The sequence below is a fragment of the Salmo salar genome, chromosome 02 (assembly GCF_965601325.2).
Source record: "Salmo salar chromosome 02, fSalSal1, whole genome shotgun sequence".
Lineage (NCBI taxonomy): Eukaryota > Metazoa > Chordata > Actinopteri > Salmoniformes > Salmonidae > Salmo > Salmo salar.
In genome coordinates, this window is record NC_138292.1 from 77,288,349 (window position 1) to 77,307,533 (window position 19,185).

General features: G+C 41.1%; 1 long non-coding RNA gene across 1 annotated transcript; it reads left to right on the plus strand.

Annotated features, from left to right (window-relative positions):
* Positions 1–10,150: 10,150 nt before the first annotated feature.
* On the plus strand, positions 10,151–18,977 carry LOC145862592 (uncharacterized). The gene is made up of 4 exons (XR_014382082.1): positions 10,151–10,277; positions 10,810–10,898; positions 16,564–16,642; positions 16,773–18,977. It is a non-coding gene; the product is annotated as an uncharacterized LOC145862592 (long non-coding RNA).
* Positions 18,978–19,185: the final 208 nt, after the last annotated feature.

Below are 19,185 nucleotides of genomic sequence, written 5' to 3' on the forward strand. Positions count from 1 at the left end.
GAAGTTGACATACACACAATTAGTATTTGGTAGCATTGCCTTTAAATTGTTTAACTTGGGTCAAACGTTTCGGGTAGCCTTCCACAAGCTTCCCACAATAAGTTGGGTGAATTTTGGCCCATTCCTCCTGACAGAGCTGGTGTAACTGAGTCTGGTTTGTAGGCCTCCTTGCTCACACATGCTTTTTCAGATCTACCCACAAATTTTCTATAGGATTGAGGTCAGGGCTTTGTGATGGCCACTCCAATACCTTGACTTTGTTGTCCATTTTGCCACAGCTGTGGAAGTATGCTTGGGGTCATTGTCCATTTGGAAAAACCCATTTGCGACCAAACTTTAACTTCCTGACTGATGTCTTGAGATGTTACTTCAATATATCCACATAATTTCCATCCTCATGATGCCATCTATTTTGTGAAGTGCACCAGTCCCTCCTGCAGCAAAGCACCTCCACAACATGATGCTGCCATCCCCGTGCTTCACGGTTGGGATGGTGTTCTTCGGCTTGCAAGCATCCCCCTTTTTCCTCCAAGCATAACAATGGTCATTATGCCCAAACAGTTCTATTTTTGTTTAATCAGACCAGAGGACATTTCTCCAAAAAGTATGATCTTTGTCCCCATGTGCAGTTGCAAACCATAGTCGATATAGGACTCGTTTTACTGTGGATATAGATACTTTTGTACCCGTTTCATACAGCATCTTTACATGGTCCTTTACTGTTGTTCTGGGATTGATTTGCACTTTTTGCACCAAAGTATGTTCATCTCTAGGAGACAGAACGCGTCTCCTTCCTGAGCGATATGACGGCTGTGTGGTCCCATGGTGTTTATGCGTACTATTGTTTGTACAGATAAACGTGGTACCTTCAGGCGTTTGGAAATTGCTCCCAAGGATGAACCAGATTTGTGGAAGTCTACAATTTTTTTCTGAGGTCTTGGCTGATTTCTTTTGATTTTCCCATGATGTCAAGCAAAGAGGCACTGAGTTTGAAGGTATGCCTTGAAATACATCCACAGGTACACCTCCAATTGACTCAAATTATGTTAATTAGCCTATCAGAAGCTTCTAAAGCCATGACTTAATTTTCTGGAATTTTCCAAGCTGTTTAAAGGCACAGTCAACTTAGTGTATGTAAACTTCTGACCCACTGGATTTGTGATACAGTGAATTATAAGTGAAATAATCTGTCTGTAAACAATTGTTGGAAAAATGACTTGTGTCATGCACAAAGTAGATGTCCTAACCGACTTGCCATAACTATAGTTTGTTAAAACCTCTCTGGGCTACGTGGGACGCTACCGTCCCACCCACGGTTCACACTATTCAACAGCCAGTGAAATATCAGGGCCGCAAATTTAAAACAATAAAAATCTCATAATTCAAATTTCTCAAACATACAACTATTTTACACCATTTTAAAGATAAACTTCTCCTTAATACAACCACATTGTCCGATTTCAAAAAGGCTTTACGGCGAAAGCATAAAGTTAGATTATGTTAGGACGGAGCCTAAACAAGAAAAACCACACAGCCATTTTCCAAGCAGGAGAGGCGTCACAAAAACCAGAAATACAGCTAAAATGAAGCACTAACCTTTGACGATCTTCATCAGATGACACTCCTAGGAGTCAATGTTACACAATACATGTATGTTTTGTTTGATAAAGTTCATATTTATATCCAAAAACCCCATTTTACATTGGCGACAGGGGCGAAAATCTGAGAATCAACTTTGGAGGGGACAATTACATGAAATTTTCTCAAGAGCAATTCCTGAGGGGGACACCAAAAGTAGTGCTGTAACACATAGCCTACATTGTAATATGGTAAATGTATATTGAGGAACCAAAGAAATAAGGTGTTTGCCGTACTCCTAACTACCGGTACCCAAAACTACACAACTAATCACAACAGCAATACCATTGCCTTTAACAAATCTTAGTTCAGTCACCAGTTTAAGTTGAGAGTGGGGGTATCCATGGCATTTTCCAATTATGTTCCTATTTTACAAGTAAAAAAAATTGAGAACCTTTCATAATGTTGCCAAACAAAGACTCAACAAACTTACCTGAGACCTCCTGTCTCTGCCAGTCTGTCCCTGCATATCTGTCCCCAACTCTGCTGTCTGTGTGCCATCTGTTGCCTGCTCTGCCTAATGACATCATTGTGAAACATTTCCATTAGAATTTCATTTCTTTCTTATGAACATTTTATCAACTAGTCTTTGAGATATTAGGCTACTAGGGTTCTTACTATGCGTTTTGGTGTATTGAAAAATACTCTGATGTCCGTCTTTTATTTTTCTGCCATTTTTCTACCTGGCTGGCTGGCTGGCTACACACACAGTGTGTAGGTTATTTACAGTAGGAGATGGGCTTCTATCATCTTCAATCATTCTATTTGGGCTTCAATCTAAAAGGTAGCTAGCAAATGTGAAATGGATTAAAATGACAAGAGTTGACAGCTGTATGAGTTCACCATTTACACAACATATGCTGCAACCTTTTGTAATTTTAATATTGGCTGGCTTCCAACAATAGCTGAATTTGCAAAGTTAGCGAGCACCAATTCCGTTTCAGTGGTGTTTGCTATAATCTTTGCTACCCGGGTTAAATAAAGGTGAAATAAAAGAAATAAATAAAAGTTCCCGTGCGACAATTTAGCTTTTGCAACGAGACCATTAAATATATTTAAGACAATGGTAGAAGAGAGTGTAGTTCTGTTCAGTTTGGACTTCAGTTTATCGCTAACCTTATCACAGGGACTTTGAAGCACTAATTTACATAATCTGCATGCTGATCTTGGAATAAATTGACGATAGCAAAGATTCCATCTTTGACGAGGCCACATAAATGGAATAATTACTAGCTAGCTTAATAGTTAATATTTGCCCGCTAGCTCTGCATATTCAGCTAGTGTGTGTGCGCGATTGACTGGATTAACCTCACGTCAGTTACGTTCATTGAGTGCCTTTCAGACAGTGGATACGACCCCTCTTTTACCTTGCCAACTAAGGAACTGGCAGTGGATCAAACCATTGTGAGGCAAAGGGTGGGGGGGTCGCAATCTTTTGAAACTTAAAAACGCGCTATTAAGTGTCTATAATCAGCACAATTGCTTTCATTGCGTATTATTAATATTATTTAAATTACATAGTTATGTTTTAGTGATATTTTGGGGGGGACAAATCATATTTTTCCCAGGATGGAGGGGTCGTGTCCCCCCCGTCCCCCCGGGGATTTCCGCCCCTGATTGGCGCGTGATGTTCAGAAAATATTTTGCCTCCAAAATTTCCAGTGAATGAGCACAACAATTTACAAGATACTCATCATAAACCTTGATAAAATATTAAACTGTTATTCAAAGAATTATAGATAAACATCTCCTTAATGCAACCGCTGTGACAGATTTCAAAAAAGCTTCACGGGGAAAGCACACTTTGCAATAATCTGAGTACGGCGCTCAGAAAACAACATCAGGCAATACAGGTACCCGCCATTTTGGAGTCATCTAAAATCATAAATAGCATTATAAATATTCACTTACCTTTGATGATCTTCATCAGAATGCACTCTCAGAAATCCCAGGTCCACAATAAATGTTGTTTTGTTCCATAAAGTCCATCATTTATGTCCAAATACCTCCTTGTTGTTAGCGCATTCAGTAAGCTACTCCAAATGTAGGAAGCACGCCGAAAATTTCATGACGAAGAGTTAAAAAAAGTTCTATTTACGTTCGTAGAAACATGTCAAACGATGTATAGCATCAATCTTTAGGGCCTTTTTAACATAAATCTTCCATAATATTCCAACCGGACGATTCCAATGTCTTCAAAAACGTTATGAACACAGCTACCTCTCACGTGAATGCGCGCCACTGAACTCATATCCTTTTCTGACTCACCAACTTCCAGGTCCTCTTGTTCGCTCTCTGTTCACTGCAAAAGCCTGAAACAAGGTTCTAAAGACTGTTGACATCTAGTGGAAGCCTTTGGAAGTGCAAAATGAACCCTAAGTCACTGTGTGTTAGATAGGCTGTAGTTTTTTCAAGTCATTGCCTCAGATTTCCCACTTCCTGGTTGGATTTTTCTCAGGTTTTTGCCTGCCATATGAGTTCTGTTATACTCACAGACATCATTCAAACAGTTTTAGAAACTTCAGAGTGTTTTCTATCCAATTCTACTAATAATATGCATATCTTACCTTCTGGGCCCGAGTAGTAGGCAGTTTAATTTGGGCACGTCATTCATCCCGAATTTCCGAATACTGCCCCCTATCACTAAAAAGTTAAACGAGATTTAATGACTCCAACCTAAGTGTATGTAAACTTCCGACTTCAACTGTATATATTTTTAAATAACTGTATACAAGAGAGAGGGTGTTGGAAATGCTTTTGTCAGTTAATCTGTTTCTGTTCTGTGGTAGGCACTGTGTGCTCTTTTATAAAGGATGGGTCACAATCTCTCCAAGGTCCTAAGATCCAGGGGGACAAGGGTGGTCTGTCACTCACTGGGACCACAATCCAACTTGGGATGGGGGGAGGTTTTAGCCAGTGGATGAGTGGAGAACAATTGGAGGTTTATTCAGTAGCAGTGCAAATACCATGGTATAGCTGTATACTTCTCCCATGGGCAAAGAAACTCAAATAGGGTGATGATATTAATTAACAATTTTGATCCGAATGTGCAAATTGTTCAAACAGATCCACAAGGTAGATGGACCATAAACAGATTTGGCTCATTAATAATCTATATGGTCAAAATAATGATGATCCACACTTCTTTGAAAATACACTACCGTTCAAAAGTTTGAGGTCACTTAGAAACGTCCTTGTTTTTGAAAGAAAACAAAAGAAAACAGAGTTCCTCTGTCCACTGTCTGTGTTCTTTTGTCCATCTTAAGCTTTTCTTTTTATATGCCAGTCTGAGATATGGCTTTTTCTTTGCAACTCTGCCAAGAAGGCCAGCATCCTGGAGTTGCCTCTTCACTGTTGACGTTGAGACTGGTGTTTTGCGGGTACGATTTAATGAAGCTGCCAGTTGAGGACTTCTGAGGCGTCTGTTTCTCAAACTTTTAAAGGTCAAATAAGGGACATATTTTTTATATCATTGTGTATAGAAGCTTGCAAGTAAGCATTTCACTGTGCCATTTACACCCACTGTATCCTGTGCACATGATGAATAAACATTTGATTTGATTTATAGAAGACTACACTGCATAGATATATAAAGGTTAGGATTTGAACCTTTACAGCTATTCCTACATAAACACATTTATCTGATCCATTCATTCATGAAATCCTTCATTTAATTGAATAAAAAAAAACTATTATGAGATTATTGTGATCACAGGTCCCAAAGTGCAGTCATCATCATCACCATCATTGGACTGACTTATTTTAGTCTAACCCTGACTGATGCATTGAGAACAAACATTTACAACAGTAATTATTTCTCTAGAAATTATATTCAGTCTTTGGAGAAGACTGTTTAAACCTTAGCTAGTGTTTTCTCTTGTCCTACAGCCTCCCTCTTCCTGGGAGCACCGTAGCAGAGAGGTCACCAGATCGAGTTCTCTCATCCCACCTGTGATGCAACATTTATTAGATGCCAATCAAGGTTAAACCTCATTGAAGAAGGATGGGCTGGGTGGTTGGAAACGAAAGTAAACTGTAGCGCTCTACTTCGGCTGGCACTCTCTTCTTGGAGTGTATGAAAACAGACCCGTCCATGGTATGAAATATAGTTGAAGGAAAACTGAGTATAATGTTATTTCATGGTTAAGTATATTTTATCTGTACAGTACAGTAGTAGTATCCGTTTCATGTACAGAAACATATCATTATAAACATCACTGGATTCTCTGCTTATGATGCTCCCATCTTCTTAAGATGCTTAAGATGCTCCCATCTTCTCTATCCAGGGGCTTGTGTTGTTATTCTACCCACCGTTTGTCCCTGAACAGAGGTCCATCCTGAATGTGTTGTTGCTTCCCAGTAATGTTGTGAGAAAAGAGGTGAGCTGGAACCCTACAACCCTAGAAACCCACTTCTATCTGTCTGGAATTCAATCAAACACACGATGAGAAATGTAATACTAGCATAATGGCCAAACATGTAATCAAACCATTATGGAGAGTAGCAAGGCTCAAGTAGCAAGTTTCACTGAATTCCATCTGTTGACCTTTTTCATCTTATTGCATTATTCTCAAGCTTTACGTATTTTTTTGACTCACATTCTCTGCAATTAATTTTATTTTTAAGTCATTTTGAAACATAATTAACCTGTCTATTGTTGGTCCTTTCAAGGTGCAGGAGTTGATTGAAAGAGATGAAATAAGAGAAATTCTAAACTTCTCAGTGTAAACTTACCCTGAAAAAAGAATACAGCCTCTCCACTTATTCTGCAGATGGACATCGAATACAACCAAACATAAATGTGGGCTATATTTGAATAATACATTTTTTATTACTATGTCAATTCTCATTTCATTCTCACTTATCATTTCACTGACTAGCAATGTCTCTTTACTTCAGAAAGCAGAGTTTGTGAATTTTGATTCCTATGAAAACTACTACTACCCCACATTCCAGTTGTTCTTACAAACTATAGTTAAAGAAGTTGATGTGCTTCTGAAAGAAAAGGAAGGTGATGAACTTGTATGGAACAGACTTGTCTGGCTGCCATGGCAACAGACATTCAGAGCTCAAATCAAATGAAGACAGACCAGGAGCAGTAGTACTGTTACATGTTGTAGTTCTCTGATAGTAGTATTGTTACATGTTGTAGTTCTCTGATAGTAGTATTGTTACATGTTGTAGTTCTCTGATAGTAGTACTGTTACATGTTGTAGTTCTCTGATAGTAGTATTGTTACATGTTGTAGTTCTCTGATAGTAGTACTGTTACATGTTGTAGTTCTCTGATAGTAGTATTGTTACATGTTGTAGTTCTCTGATAGTAGTATTGTTACATGTTGTAGTTCTCTGATAGTAGTACTGTTACATGTTGTAGTTCTCTAATAGTAGTACTTTTACATGTTGTAGTTCTCTGATAGTATTATTGTTATTGGACTATGATGTGATTATGTCATATGCTTATGGTTGTCTATAATGAACGTACCTTTTGTCAGATAGTAAAACACCTTCTCTTTTCATCCTCAGCCTCACCAACAGATGTCACCTCTACAGGTACTGTTGACCTTCCACTGACATTCACCATCATTATAAACCTCTCACTAACACACTAGATATTCACCACCATTATAAACCTCTCAATAACAAACTAGAGATTCACCACCATTATAAACCTCTCAATAACAAACTAGAGATTCATCACCATTATAAACCTCTCAATAACAAACTAGAGATTCATCACCATTATAAACCTCTCAATAACAAACTAGATATTCACCACCATTATAAACCTCTCAATAACAAACTAGAGATTCACCACCATTATAAACCTCTCAATAACAAACTAGAGATTCATCACCATTATAAACCTCTCAATAACAAACTATATATTCACCACCATTATAAACCTCTCAATAACAAAGTAGAGATTCATCACCATTATAAACCTCTCAATAATAAACTAGATATTCATCACCATTATAAACCTCTCAATAACAAACTAGATATTCATCACCATTATAAACCTCTCAATAACAAACTAGAGATTCATCACCATTATAAACCTCTCAGTAACAAACTAGAGATTCATCACCATTATAAACCTCTCAATAACAAACTAGAGATTCATCACCATTATAAACCTCTCAATAACAAACTAGAGATTCACCACCATTATAAACCTCTCAATAACAAACTAGAGATTCACCACCATTATAAACCTCTCAATAACAAACTAGAGATCAAGTTGATCCTAGACAGTATCTTATCATCCTAGACAGTATCTTATCGTCCTAGACAGTATCTTATCATCCTAGACAGTATCTTATCATCCTTGACAGTATCTTATCATCCTAGACAGTATCTTATCATCCAAGACAGTATCTTATCATCCTAGACAGTATCTTATCATCCTAGACAGTATCTTATCATCCTTGACAGTATCTTATCATCCTAGACAGTATCTTATCATCCTAGACAGTATCTTATTATCCTTGACAGTATCTTATCATCCTAGATAGGGTTTTAATACATAATTTCCCCCTCCCAGTTTCAGCTGTTTCCCCTGCAGCCCCTCCTGCCAACCAAGGCAAATATAATATATAATAAATATAATTAAATTATTGAATTTGAATTAAATTTGAATTGAGGTAATAATCAGGATACCGAATTGCAATTTTAATTAACGGAAATAGAGTTTAATTAAATTGAATTAAAATGCCTCTTCTATTCTATCACTGTAGTCTATACAAATATACATATTGTAAATTCTATACCAAACATGTTGTTATATACATGCATATAAAATATTTATGAAACAATTGATTTTCAGGACAAGCTCTTAAAATCAATGATCAAGCAAAACAAAACCTGTAGTTATTATATTTCAGTAATCACTTAAATGGGGCGGCAGGTAGCCTAGTGGTTAGAGCGTTGGGCCAGTAACCGAAAGGTTGCTACATCAAATCCCCGAGCTGACAAGGTAAAAATCTGTTGTTCTGCCCCTGAACAAGGCAGTTAACCCACTGTTCATAGACCGTCATTGTAAGTAAGAATTTGTTCTTAACTGACTTGCCTAGTTAAATATATATATAAAAAATGTTGTTCAGTATGGGGAAAATACTACATTTACCAAAATGCATTAATATAATCCTCAAGTTGACCCTAAATCCCCGAAGAAGAAGCCAAGCAAATTAAATGGTTGGTGGAAATATAACGGTCACTAAGGTTAATAGAGTATATGAAAATGGTTTCCAGGTAAAAGTGGTATATTCTTTGGTATCTGGAAGTGTGACCTGTCAGATTCAATGAAACTCTCATGTTCTATGACTGAGTGAAATTTGGAACATTTTTGGGATCTTTTGTTTCAGTTCATGAAACATGGGACCCAAACTTCACCTGTCTGATGATAACATGACAACATGTATGAATTCAAATTTCAAATCAAATCAAATGTATTTTTATATAGCCCTTCGTACATCAGCTGATATTCTCAAAGTGCTGTACAGAAACCCAGCCTAAAACCCCAAACAGCAAGCAAAGCATGTGAAAGAAGCACGGTGGCTAGGAAAAACTCCCTAGGAAAAACTCCCTAGAAAGGCCAAAAACCTAGGAAGAAACCTAGAGAGGAACCAGGCTATGAGGGGTGGCCAGTCCTCTTCTGGCTGTGCAGGGTGGATATTGACCTGTCTGATGATAACATGACAACAGGTATGAATTGACCTGTCTGATAATAACATGACAACAGGTATGAATTGACCTGTCTAATGATAATATGACAACATGTATGAATGACTCTACTGTATTCATTTCCATCTAACATGTATTACATGTTTTAGGCTGACTCTCTAGTCTCTCTCTCTCTATTCAAGGGCTTTATTGGCATGGGAAACATATGTTAAGTAGATAATAAACAAAATAGAAATAAACTGTAAAATTGAACAGTAAACATTACACTCACAGAAGAAACAAAAGATTAAAGACATTTCAAATGTCATATTATGTCTGTATCTATCTCTCACATTCCTCCCTCACAGCATCACATGCCCATGGCTCCTCCTCTTCCTCCTCCTCCACCTCTTCCCCATCGTCACACATTACAGTGTAATGTCCTGCTGAACCACTAGGGGGCCATAGAGACAAGGATCAGTGTAATGTCCGTATTCCTGGGAAAACCAGGGAATTTATTGAAAGTTCCCAGAATTTTGCAACCCTACTCCTAGATCCCATACCATACAGACAGGCTGACAAGAAGACAATGAATAACATCTGTTTTGTATGCATTCTTCATATCTTGAATAAATCCTACAAAGCCATGAGTCAGAATATTATTTTATTACAAATACAAGCTGTGATCCAACTGGAAACAAAGAACAAGATCATATCAGAGATGTTATATCGACTTCACCGCTAAATTAGAATGGTTTAACCATGGTCTCTTGACTGACTCTCACACCTATTTTGGTTTGGTATCAGTTTGTCCACAAGAGGGCGACGCACTACTAGAGACCTATAGGTAGGATGTGTCATGGGATGGTCTGGGCTGCTCAAAACGAAATGAAACTGTAGCGCTCTACCATCCGGCTTTATTATTTTCCAGTCGGCTGGCTGCGCCTGGAGTGTCTGAAAATGGACTCATCAATAGTAAGACAATATAGTTTGAAGGAAATATTAGTATGTTGCTATTTTATCTGTAAACGTCCCTGAAAAGTTTGTTGATACAGTAAAGTAGGCTACATTGTATCCGTTTCATATTTGACTTACAGCAATACGAAGTGCGAGATTGACCCGATCAAAGTAACGGGTAAAAGTAATTTACACGATAAAATGCAAGAACATGTGATGTAATAGACATGTTAATGTAGGCCTATGAACTATATATTCTAGTCTTGCTATGAATTCATAACGCAGTAATATCATATTAATTCATAGCTAGCAGTTTGCACGTCATTCGAAGGAGTGAAGAAAGCAGAAGTCGTTTATAATTTACTTTGTAACGTTAAAGGGTAAACTGTTGCGATTTCAATCAAGTGATGTTGTCAAGAGACACAGTGTTCTCAACAATGACTATCTCATCCATTAAGTTTTATTACACGCATAGACCCTAACCTGGTGTGGTCCTCAATAGAAAAGACTGCAGACAAGACAGACTGTGTGTGTGTGTGTGTGTGTGTAGGAGGTAGCTGCCTCTGAAAAGGAAAGGAAGCCAGCAGGGGAGGAGAGTGAGGAGCCGTCCAGCGAACTCCCCAGCACCTCTTCTGGAATGTGAGTGAACATAGAGGATATTAGTCCAGGGTGCGAATTATGGGGGAGCAAGGGGGGGCTTAAATAAACCGTCAGGGTTGGGTAGGTTACTTTCTAAGTGTAATTCGTTACAGTTACAAATTACCTGTCCAAAATTGTAATCAGTAACCTAACTTTGGGATTACCCCAGACTCAGTAACGTAATCTGATCACATTTCATTACTTTTAGATTACTTTCCCTTGAAGAGCCATTAGAAGAAGACAAAAATGTATGTTACCAATTGAACGACATATTTTACAGGATAAATCAGTGTTAGTGTTTACATAGCTGGCCATATATGGATGTTCAATTTTACTTTGTGGTGGTTATGTAGGCTTCTTCTAACCCATCGCTTTCAACCCCATATAATAATACGATTAAATTATATCTTTACATTAAAACCAAAGCATATCAGAATTCCAGTCATTCCAATAAATGTAATACCCCTTGATCTTCAAGAATAGGACTTGGATATATGGAAGTATAGATTAGCCAAATTGTTTTACCTGAGCTTGACCCCAAAGCTAAGCACTTATTAGCCAGCCTACTCTGTTTATGATTTTGTTGTCATGAAGGACTGATTCGGGTCATTGATTCGAGTTGAAAAAAAAATGTTGTTCTCATGGAATGGCATGCTTTGCCAAGAGTGTGCAAAGCTGTCATCAAGGCAAAGGGTGGCTACTTAGAAGAATCTCAAATACAAAATATATTTTGATTTGTTCAACACTTTTTTTGTTACTACATGATTCCTTATGTGTTATTTCATAGTTGTGATGTCTTCACTATTATTCTACAATGTAGAAAATAGTAACAATTAAGAAAAACCCTTGAATGAGTAGGTGTGTCCAAACTTTTGACTGGTCCTGTATATATAATTTATAAGTCAAAATCCCTTCGCATACCTTTGCGTGTGTTGATGTGTGTAAAATGTCCTCATCTGAGAGTGTAGGCTACCATCAGTGGTGTAGGTCTACTGCACGGTAAACACAGTTGACCCACTTTTTCAGAAAAATGCATTGAAAGTATTGGGAGCATTACTCTTTTCACCGTGACCAGCTATCAGAGTTTACCCACCAATATTTTGACCACTACATCACTGGTTACTGGAAGGCCTATTAGAAGTTCATGGTAATACACATTGTAGCCTAGTCTAGTACGTGTGTGTTAGGGTGACCATCCAGTTGTTCCTGGGACAGTTTCTGTCCCTTTTCAGATTTCCCCAAAAAGGTACATTTGTCATCAAGAAGCATCAATTAATGTAGTTCTAATCAATGTCAACCACTGAATATCATTATTCACACTTTATGGTGTTTTATAAACAGATGTCTGTTTCTATTCATCACATGGTGTCAGTATACATGCAGTCCACTGTTTAGATGCTGGAATTATTTAGGAGTTGATCAACATGTACAGGTAGACTACTTTTAGAAGTGATTTGTTTGACAATCAGATGAAAGCATCATGACTGGTTGTGTTCATGCCACGTTAAAAGTTATTCATTTTTACATTAAATTACATATTTTATCATTAGTAATAATAGAGACCCCACAGGTGTAATTCACATTCTGTATTAGTCTGTTCTCTAGCGGTAAAGAAGAGGACTGGACACCTCCCAGAGCCTGGTTCCTCTCTAGGTTTCTTTCCTAGGTTCCTACCTTTCTAGAGAGTTTATTCCTAGTCACTGTGCTTCTGCCTCTGCATTGCTCTCTAGGGTTTTAGGCTGGGTTTCTGTAAAGCACTTTGTTGATATTAAAGGGATTTATAAATACATTTATTTGATTTGCTATAGACTCTGATAACATTGAATATATGAGTCTTCTGGTGCTGGAGAGATAATCAACTTTAAAAGTGGTGAATTGACCCTCTAACATCTCTTCTATACCTCTATTACATCATCCTCATGAACTGAGTGAAATTAATGTAGAACAGTGAAGTGACCACAGCATGTGGTGCTGCTGTAGGGGAACAGAACAGTGAAGTGACCACAGCATGTGGTGGGGGTGTAGGGGAACAGAACAGTGAAGTGACCACAGCATGTGGTGCTGCTGTAGGGGAACAGAACAGTGAAGTGACCACAGCATGTGGTGGTGGTGTAGGGGAACAGAACAGTGAAGTGACCACAGCATGTGGTGGTGCTGATGGGGAACAGAACAGTGAAGTGACCACAGCATGTGGTGGTGGTGTAGGGGAACAGAGCAGTGTAGTGACCACAACATGTGGTGGTGGTGTAGGGGAACAGAACAGTGTAGTGACCACAGCATGTGGTGGTGGTGTAGAGGAAAAGAACAGTGAAGTGACCACAGCATGTGGTGGTGGTGTAGGGGAACAGAACAGTGTAGTGACCACAGCATGTGGTGGTGGTGTAGGGGAACAGAACAGTGTAGTGACCACAGCATGTGGTGGTGGTGTAGGGGAACAGAACAGTGAAGTGACCACAGCATGTGGTGCTGCTGTAGGGGAACAGAACAGTGAAGTGACCACAGCATGTGGTGCTGCTGTAGGGGAACAGAACAGTGAAGTGACCACAGCATGTGGTGCTGCTGTAGGGGAACAGAACAGTGTAGTGACCACAGCATGTGGTGGTGGTGTAGAACAGAACAGTGTAGTTACCACAGCATGTGGTGGTGCTGATGGGGAACAGAACAGTGAAGTGACCACAGCATGTGGTGGTGGTGGTGTAGGGGAACAGAGCAGTGTAGTGACCACAACATGTGGTGGTGGTGTAGGGGAACAGAACAGTGTAGTGACCACAGCATGTGGTGGTGGTGTAGGGGAAAAGAACAGTGAAGTGACCACAGCATGTGGTGGTGGTGTAGGGGAACAGAACGGTGTAGTGACCACAGCATGTGGTGGTGGTGTAGGGGAACAGAACAGTGTAGTGACCACAGCATGTGGTGGTGGTGTAGGGGAACAGAACAGTGTAGTGACCACAGCATGTGGTGGTGGTGTAGGAGAACAGAACAGTGAAGTGACCACAGCATGTGGTGCTGCTGTAGGGGAACAGATCAGTGAAGTGACCACAGCATGTGGTGGTGCTGATGGGGAACAGAACAGTGAAGTGACCACAGCATGTGGTGGTGGTGTAGGGGAACAGAACAGTGTAGTGACCACAGCATGTGGTGGTGGTGTAGGGGAACAGAACAGTGAAGTGACCACAGCATGTGGTGGTGGTGTAGGGGAACAGAACAGTGTAGTGACCACAGCATGTGGTGGTGGTGTAGGAGAACAGAACAGTGTAGTGACCACAGCATGTGGTGGTGGTGTAGGGGAACAGAACAGTGAAGTGACCACAGCATGTGGTGGTGGTGTAAGGGAACAGAACAGTGTAGTGACCACAGCATGTGGTGGTGGTGTAGGAGAACAGAAAAGTGTAGTGACCACAGCATGTGGTGGTGGTGGTGGTGGTGTAGGGGAACAGAACAGTGAAGTGACCACAGCATGTGGTGGGGGTGTAGGGGAACAGAACAGTGTAGTGACCACAGCATGTGGTGGTGGTGTAGAACAGAACAGTGTAGTGACCACAGCATGTGGTGGTGCTGTAGGGGAACAGAACAGTGTAGTGACCACAGCATGTGGTGGTGGTGTAGGGGAACAGAACAGTGTAGTGACCACAGCATGTGGTGGTGGTGTAGGGGAACAGAACAGTGTAGTGACCACAGCATGTGGTGGTGGTGTAGGGGAACAGAACAGTGTAGTGACCACAGCATGTGGTGGTGGTGTAGGGGAACAGAACAGAACAGTGTAGTGACCACAGCATGTGGTGGTGGTGTAGGAGAACAGAACAGTGTAGTGACCACAGCATGTGGTGGTGGTGTAGGGGAACAGAACAGTGAAGTGACCACAGCATGTGGTGGTGGTGTAGGGGAACAGAACAGTGTAGTGACCACAGCATGTGGTGGTGGTGTAGGGGAACAGAACAGTGTAGTGACCACAGCATGTGGTGGTGGTGTAGGGGAACAGAACAGTGTAGTGACCACAGCATGTGGTGGTGGTGTAGGGGAACAGAACAGTGTAGTGACCACAGCATGTGGTGGTGGTGTAGGGGAACAGAACAGTGTAGTGACCACAGCATGTGGTGGTGGTGTAGAACAGAACAGTGTAGTGACCACAGCATGTGGTGGTGCTGTAGGGGAACAGAACAGTGTAGTGACCACAGCATGTGGTGGTGGTGTAGGGGAACAGAACAGTGTAGTGACCACAGCATGTGGTGGTGGTGTAGGGGAACAGAACAGTGTAGTGACCACAGCATGTGGTGGTGGTGTAGGGGAACAGAACAGTGTAGTGACCACAGCATGTGGTGGTGGTGTAGGGGAACAGAACAGAACAGTGTAGTGACCACAGCATGTGGTGGTGGTGTAGGGGAACAGAACAGTGAAGTGACCACAGCATGTGGTGGGGGTGTAGGGGAACAGAACAGTGTAGTGACCACAGCATGTGGTGGTGGTGTAGGGGAACAGAACAGTGTAGTGACCACAGCATGTGGTGGTGGTGTAGAACAGAACAGTGTAGTGACCACAGCATGTGGTGGTGGTGTAGGGCAACAGAACAGTGTAGTGACCACAGCATGTGGTGGTGGTGTAGGGGAACAGAACAGAACAGTGTAGTGACCACAGCATGTGGTGGTGGTGTAGGGGAACAGAACAGTGAAGTGACCACAGCATGTGGTGGGGGTGTAGGGGAACAGAACAGTGTAGTGACCACAGCATGTGGTGGTGGTGTAGGGGAACAGAACAGTGTAGTGACCACAGCATGTGGTGGTGGTGTAGAACAGAACAGTGTAGTGACCACAGCATGTGGTGGTGCTGTAGGGGAACAGAACAGTGTAGTGGCCACAGCATGTGGTGGTGGTGTAGGGGAACAGAACAGTGTAGTGATCACAGCATGTGGTGGTGGTGTAGAACAGAACAGTGTAGTGACCACAGCATGTGGCTGTGGTGTAGAACAGAACAGTGAAGTGACCACAGCATGTGGTGGTGGTGTAGGGGAACAGAACAGTGTAGTGACCACAGCATGTGGTGGTGGTGTAGGGGAACAGAACAGTGTAGTGACCACAGCATGTGGTGGTGGTGTAGAACAGAACAGTATAGTGACCACAGCATGTGGTGGTGCTGTAGGGGAACAGAACAGTGTAGTGACCACAGCATGTGGTGGTGGTGTAGGGGAACAGAATAGTGTAGTGACCACAGCATGTGGTGGTGGTGTAGGGGAATATAACAGTGTAGTGACCACAGCATGTGGTGGTGGTGTAGGGGAACAGAATAGTGTAGTGACCACAGCATGTGGTGGTGGTGTAGGAGAACAGAACAGTGAAGTGACCACAGCATGTGGTGATGGTGTAGGGGAACAGAACAGTGTAGTGACCACAGCATGTGGTGGTGGTGTAGGGGAACAGAACAGTGTAGTGACCACAGCATGTGGTGGTGGTGTAGGGGAACAGAACAGTGTAGTGACCACAGCATGTGGTGGTGGTGTAGGGGAACAGAACAGTGTAGTGACCACAGCATGTGGTGGTGCTGTAGGGGAACAGAACAGTGTAGTGACCACAGCATGTGGTGGTGGTGTAGGGGAACAGAACAGTGAAGTGACCACAGCATGTGGTGGTGGTGTAGGGGAACAGAACAGTGTGTGACTGTTTCCTGTGTTCAGGTTGTCCCGGTCTGAGGAGAAGTATCGTCGTCTGGAGACTGAGATCTCTTGTCTGAAGGAGAAGCTGGAGGTGCTGAAGGTAAAACTTGTGGCCATGTCTAAAGTCAATGTGAGCAAACCACATACTGTTGATCACAGTATTCTCTGAAGACACTGTAATCTACTGTGCGTGTGTGTGCGTGTGTATGTGTGTGTTTTTGTGTGTGTAGCAGGCAGAGACCAACAGTGATGAGCAGTCTGCCGCTCTCCCCAGCGCCTCTTCTGGAAGGTGAGTGGAGATAATAACATTAAATGAGTCTAATATTAATAACTACCATATGTAACAATTGCTTAACACTATGGGCTACTGGATGTTTAAGCTTAAACTCTATTGGAGCAGTTAGGTTCACTACTGGAGCAGTAGAGAGAAATGAAAACCGCACAACTGAATCATTTGGTAAATAGAAAATCACCTTGAGTAAATATTGATGTGTGAAATTTGTACAATGAGCTCAATATGAATTCAATACATGAACATTACAATAGACTTAGATATCGGCCTTATATCCCACCTATAGTTTACTAGGGTGCCCCCAACTCTATTTTAATCTGAGGGTATCTCAGATTTTAATATTCAATAGAAATACAATAAACATGAATGAAATCCACAGAAAAACCCAATTCACAAATACTGACATACTGTCTAAACCGCTATGAGATGAAATCAGCAAGAAGTCAATAAAAATGTCAATAAACACTGTAAGGTGCTTAAATGTAGTTTGTCCTTATGACAGTCCCACTGCAATGTATGGTTCAATGATGTCTTGCAACAAAGAATCCTACCACAACGTAGTCTGGCAGTGCAAATTCAGTGTCCTCCAAGGAAAAGGAAAATAAATCTTTGCATGCTTATCGATGTCCTTGGTTCGGGCGGCTCGCCATCCATGGTGGAACTGAATACATACTCAAAAAACCTGACCTGTTTTACAAACAGGATCACACAATATATATACCATGAGTACCTTTCATATAACCATTAATAGGCTACCTGTATTTGACATTGTGATGTTATTTCGGAGAACACGAGATGGTTAAATGTTATTTTTGGCAGTGAAACGATGCCACTCAGGCGAGAAAAAAACCTCATCCAAATGTATAGCGTACCCCCGACAGCATTGCGCATACCCCTGTGGGGGAATACCTGCTGTCAAATAATTAACATCCAATCACATTAACTGTTATTCTCTCACGGGAAACCTTCACTCTTGCGCAGACATTTAGAAACTAAACATGAGAATTTGAAAAATAGGCCACGGGAGTTTTTTGAGCGACTTTCGACTTTTGAGTAGTAAGACATGTATAAAAGCAACAGATATCATTAATAAGAAGGGGCTAGAAGCATATTATATGGTGAGCTACCGAGTGGCTAGCACAGGCAAGCCCCATACTATTGTGGAAGACTTAATTCTTCTTGGTGCCGCAGATATGGCTGGGACAATGCTGGGGGAAAAGGCCCAAAAAAACTATGCAGACAATGTCTTCATCAAACAACACTGTTTCACGACGCATCAGTGACATGGCAGGATATGTTTTGAAACAATTACTGCTTCGCATACAAGCCAGTGAATTCTATGCATTACAGCTGGATGAGTCAACAGACGAGTCGGGCCTGGCACAGCTCCTGGTATATGTCTGTTATGTTTATGGGGGTCAATTAAGGAAGACATCCCCTTCTGGAAACCAGGACAACAGGATATTTTTAAAGTACTGGACAGCTTTGTGACATTAAATGGACTTTGGTGGTCAAGATGTGTTGGTATCTGTACTGATGGTGCAAAAGCCATGACAGAGAGACATAGTGGAGTGGTAACGCGCGTGCAAGCAGTTGCTCCCAATGCCACTTGGGTACACTGCAGCATCCACCGAGAGGCTCTTGCTACCAAGGGAATGTCTGACAGCTTGAAAGACGTTTTGGACACTACAATGAAAATGGTTAACTTTGTTAAAGCAAGGCCCCTGAACTCTCGTGTATTTTCTGCAATGATATGGGCAGCGACCATGTAACGCGTTTACAACATACAGAAGTGCGCTGGTTATCAAGGGGCAAAGTATTGACACATTTTTTTTTTATTGAGGGATGAGCTGAAAGTTTTATTTACTGCCATAATTTTCACTTGTCTGACTGCTTGCATGATGACGAGTTTCTCACATGACTGGCCTATCTGGGTGTGGTTTTTCTTGCCTGATGGATCCAAATCTAGGATTACAGGGACTCTCCGCAACTACACTGCTCAAAAAAATAAAGGGAACACTAAAATAACACATCCTAGATCTGAATGAATGAAATAATCTTATTAAATACTTTTTTCTTTACATAGTTGAATGTGCTGACAACAAAATCACACAAAAATATTCAATGGAAATCCAATTTATAAACCCATGGAGGTCTGGATTTGGAGTCACACTCAAAATTAAAGTGGAAAACCACACTACAGGCTGATCCAACTTTGATGTAATGTCCTTAAAACAAGTCAAAATGAGGCTCAGTAGTGTGTGTGGCCTCCACGTGCCTGTATGACCTCCCTACAACGCCTGGGCATGCTCCTGATGAGGTGGCGGATGGTCTCCTGAGGGATCTCCTCC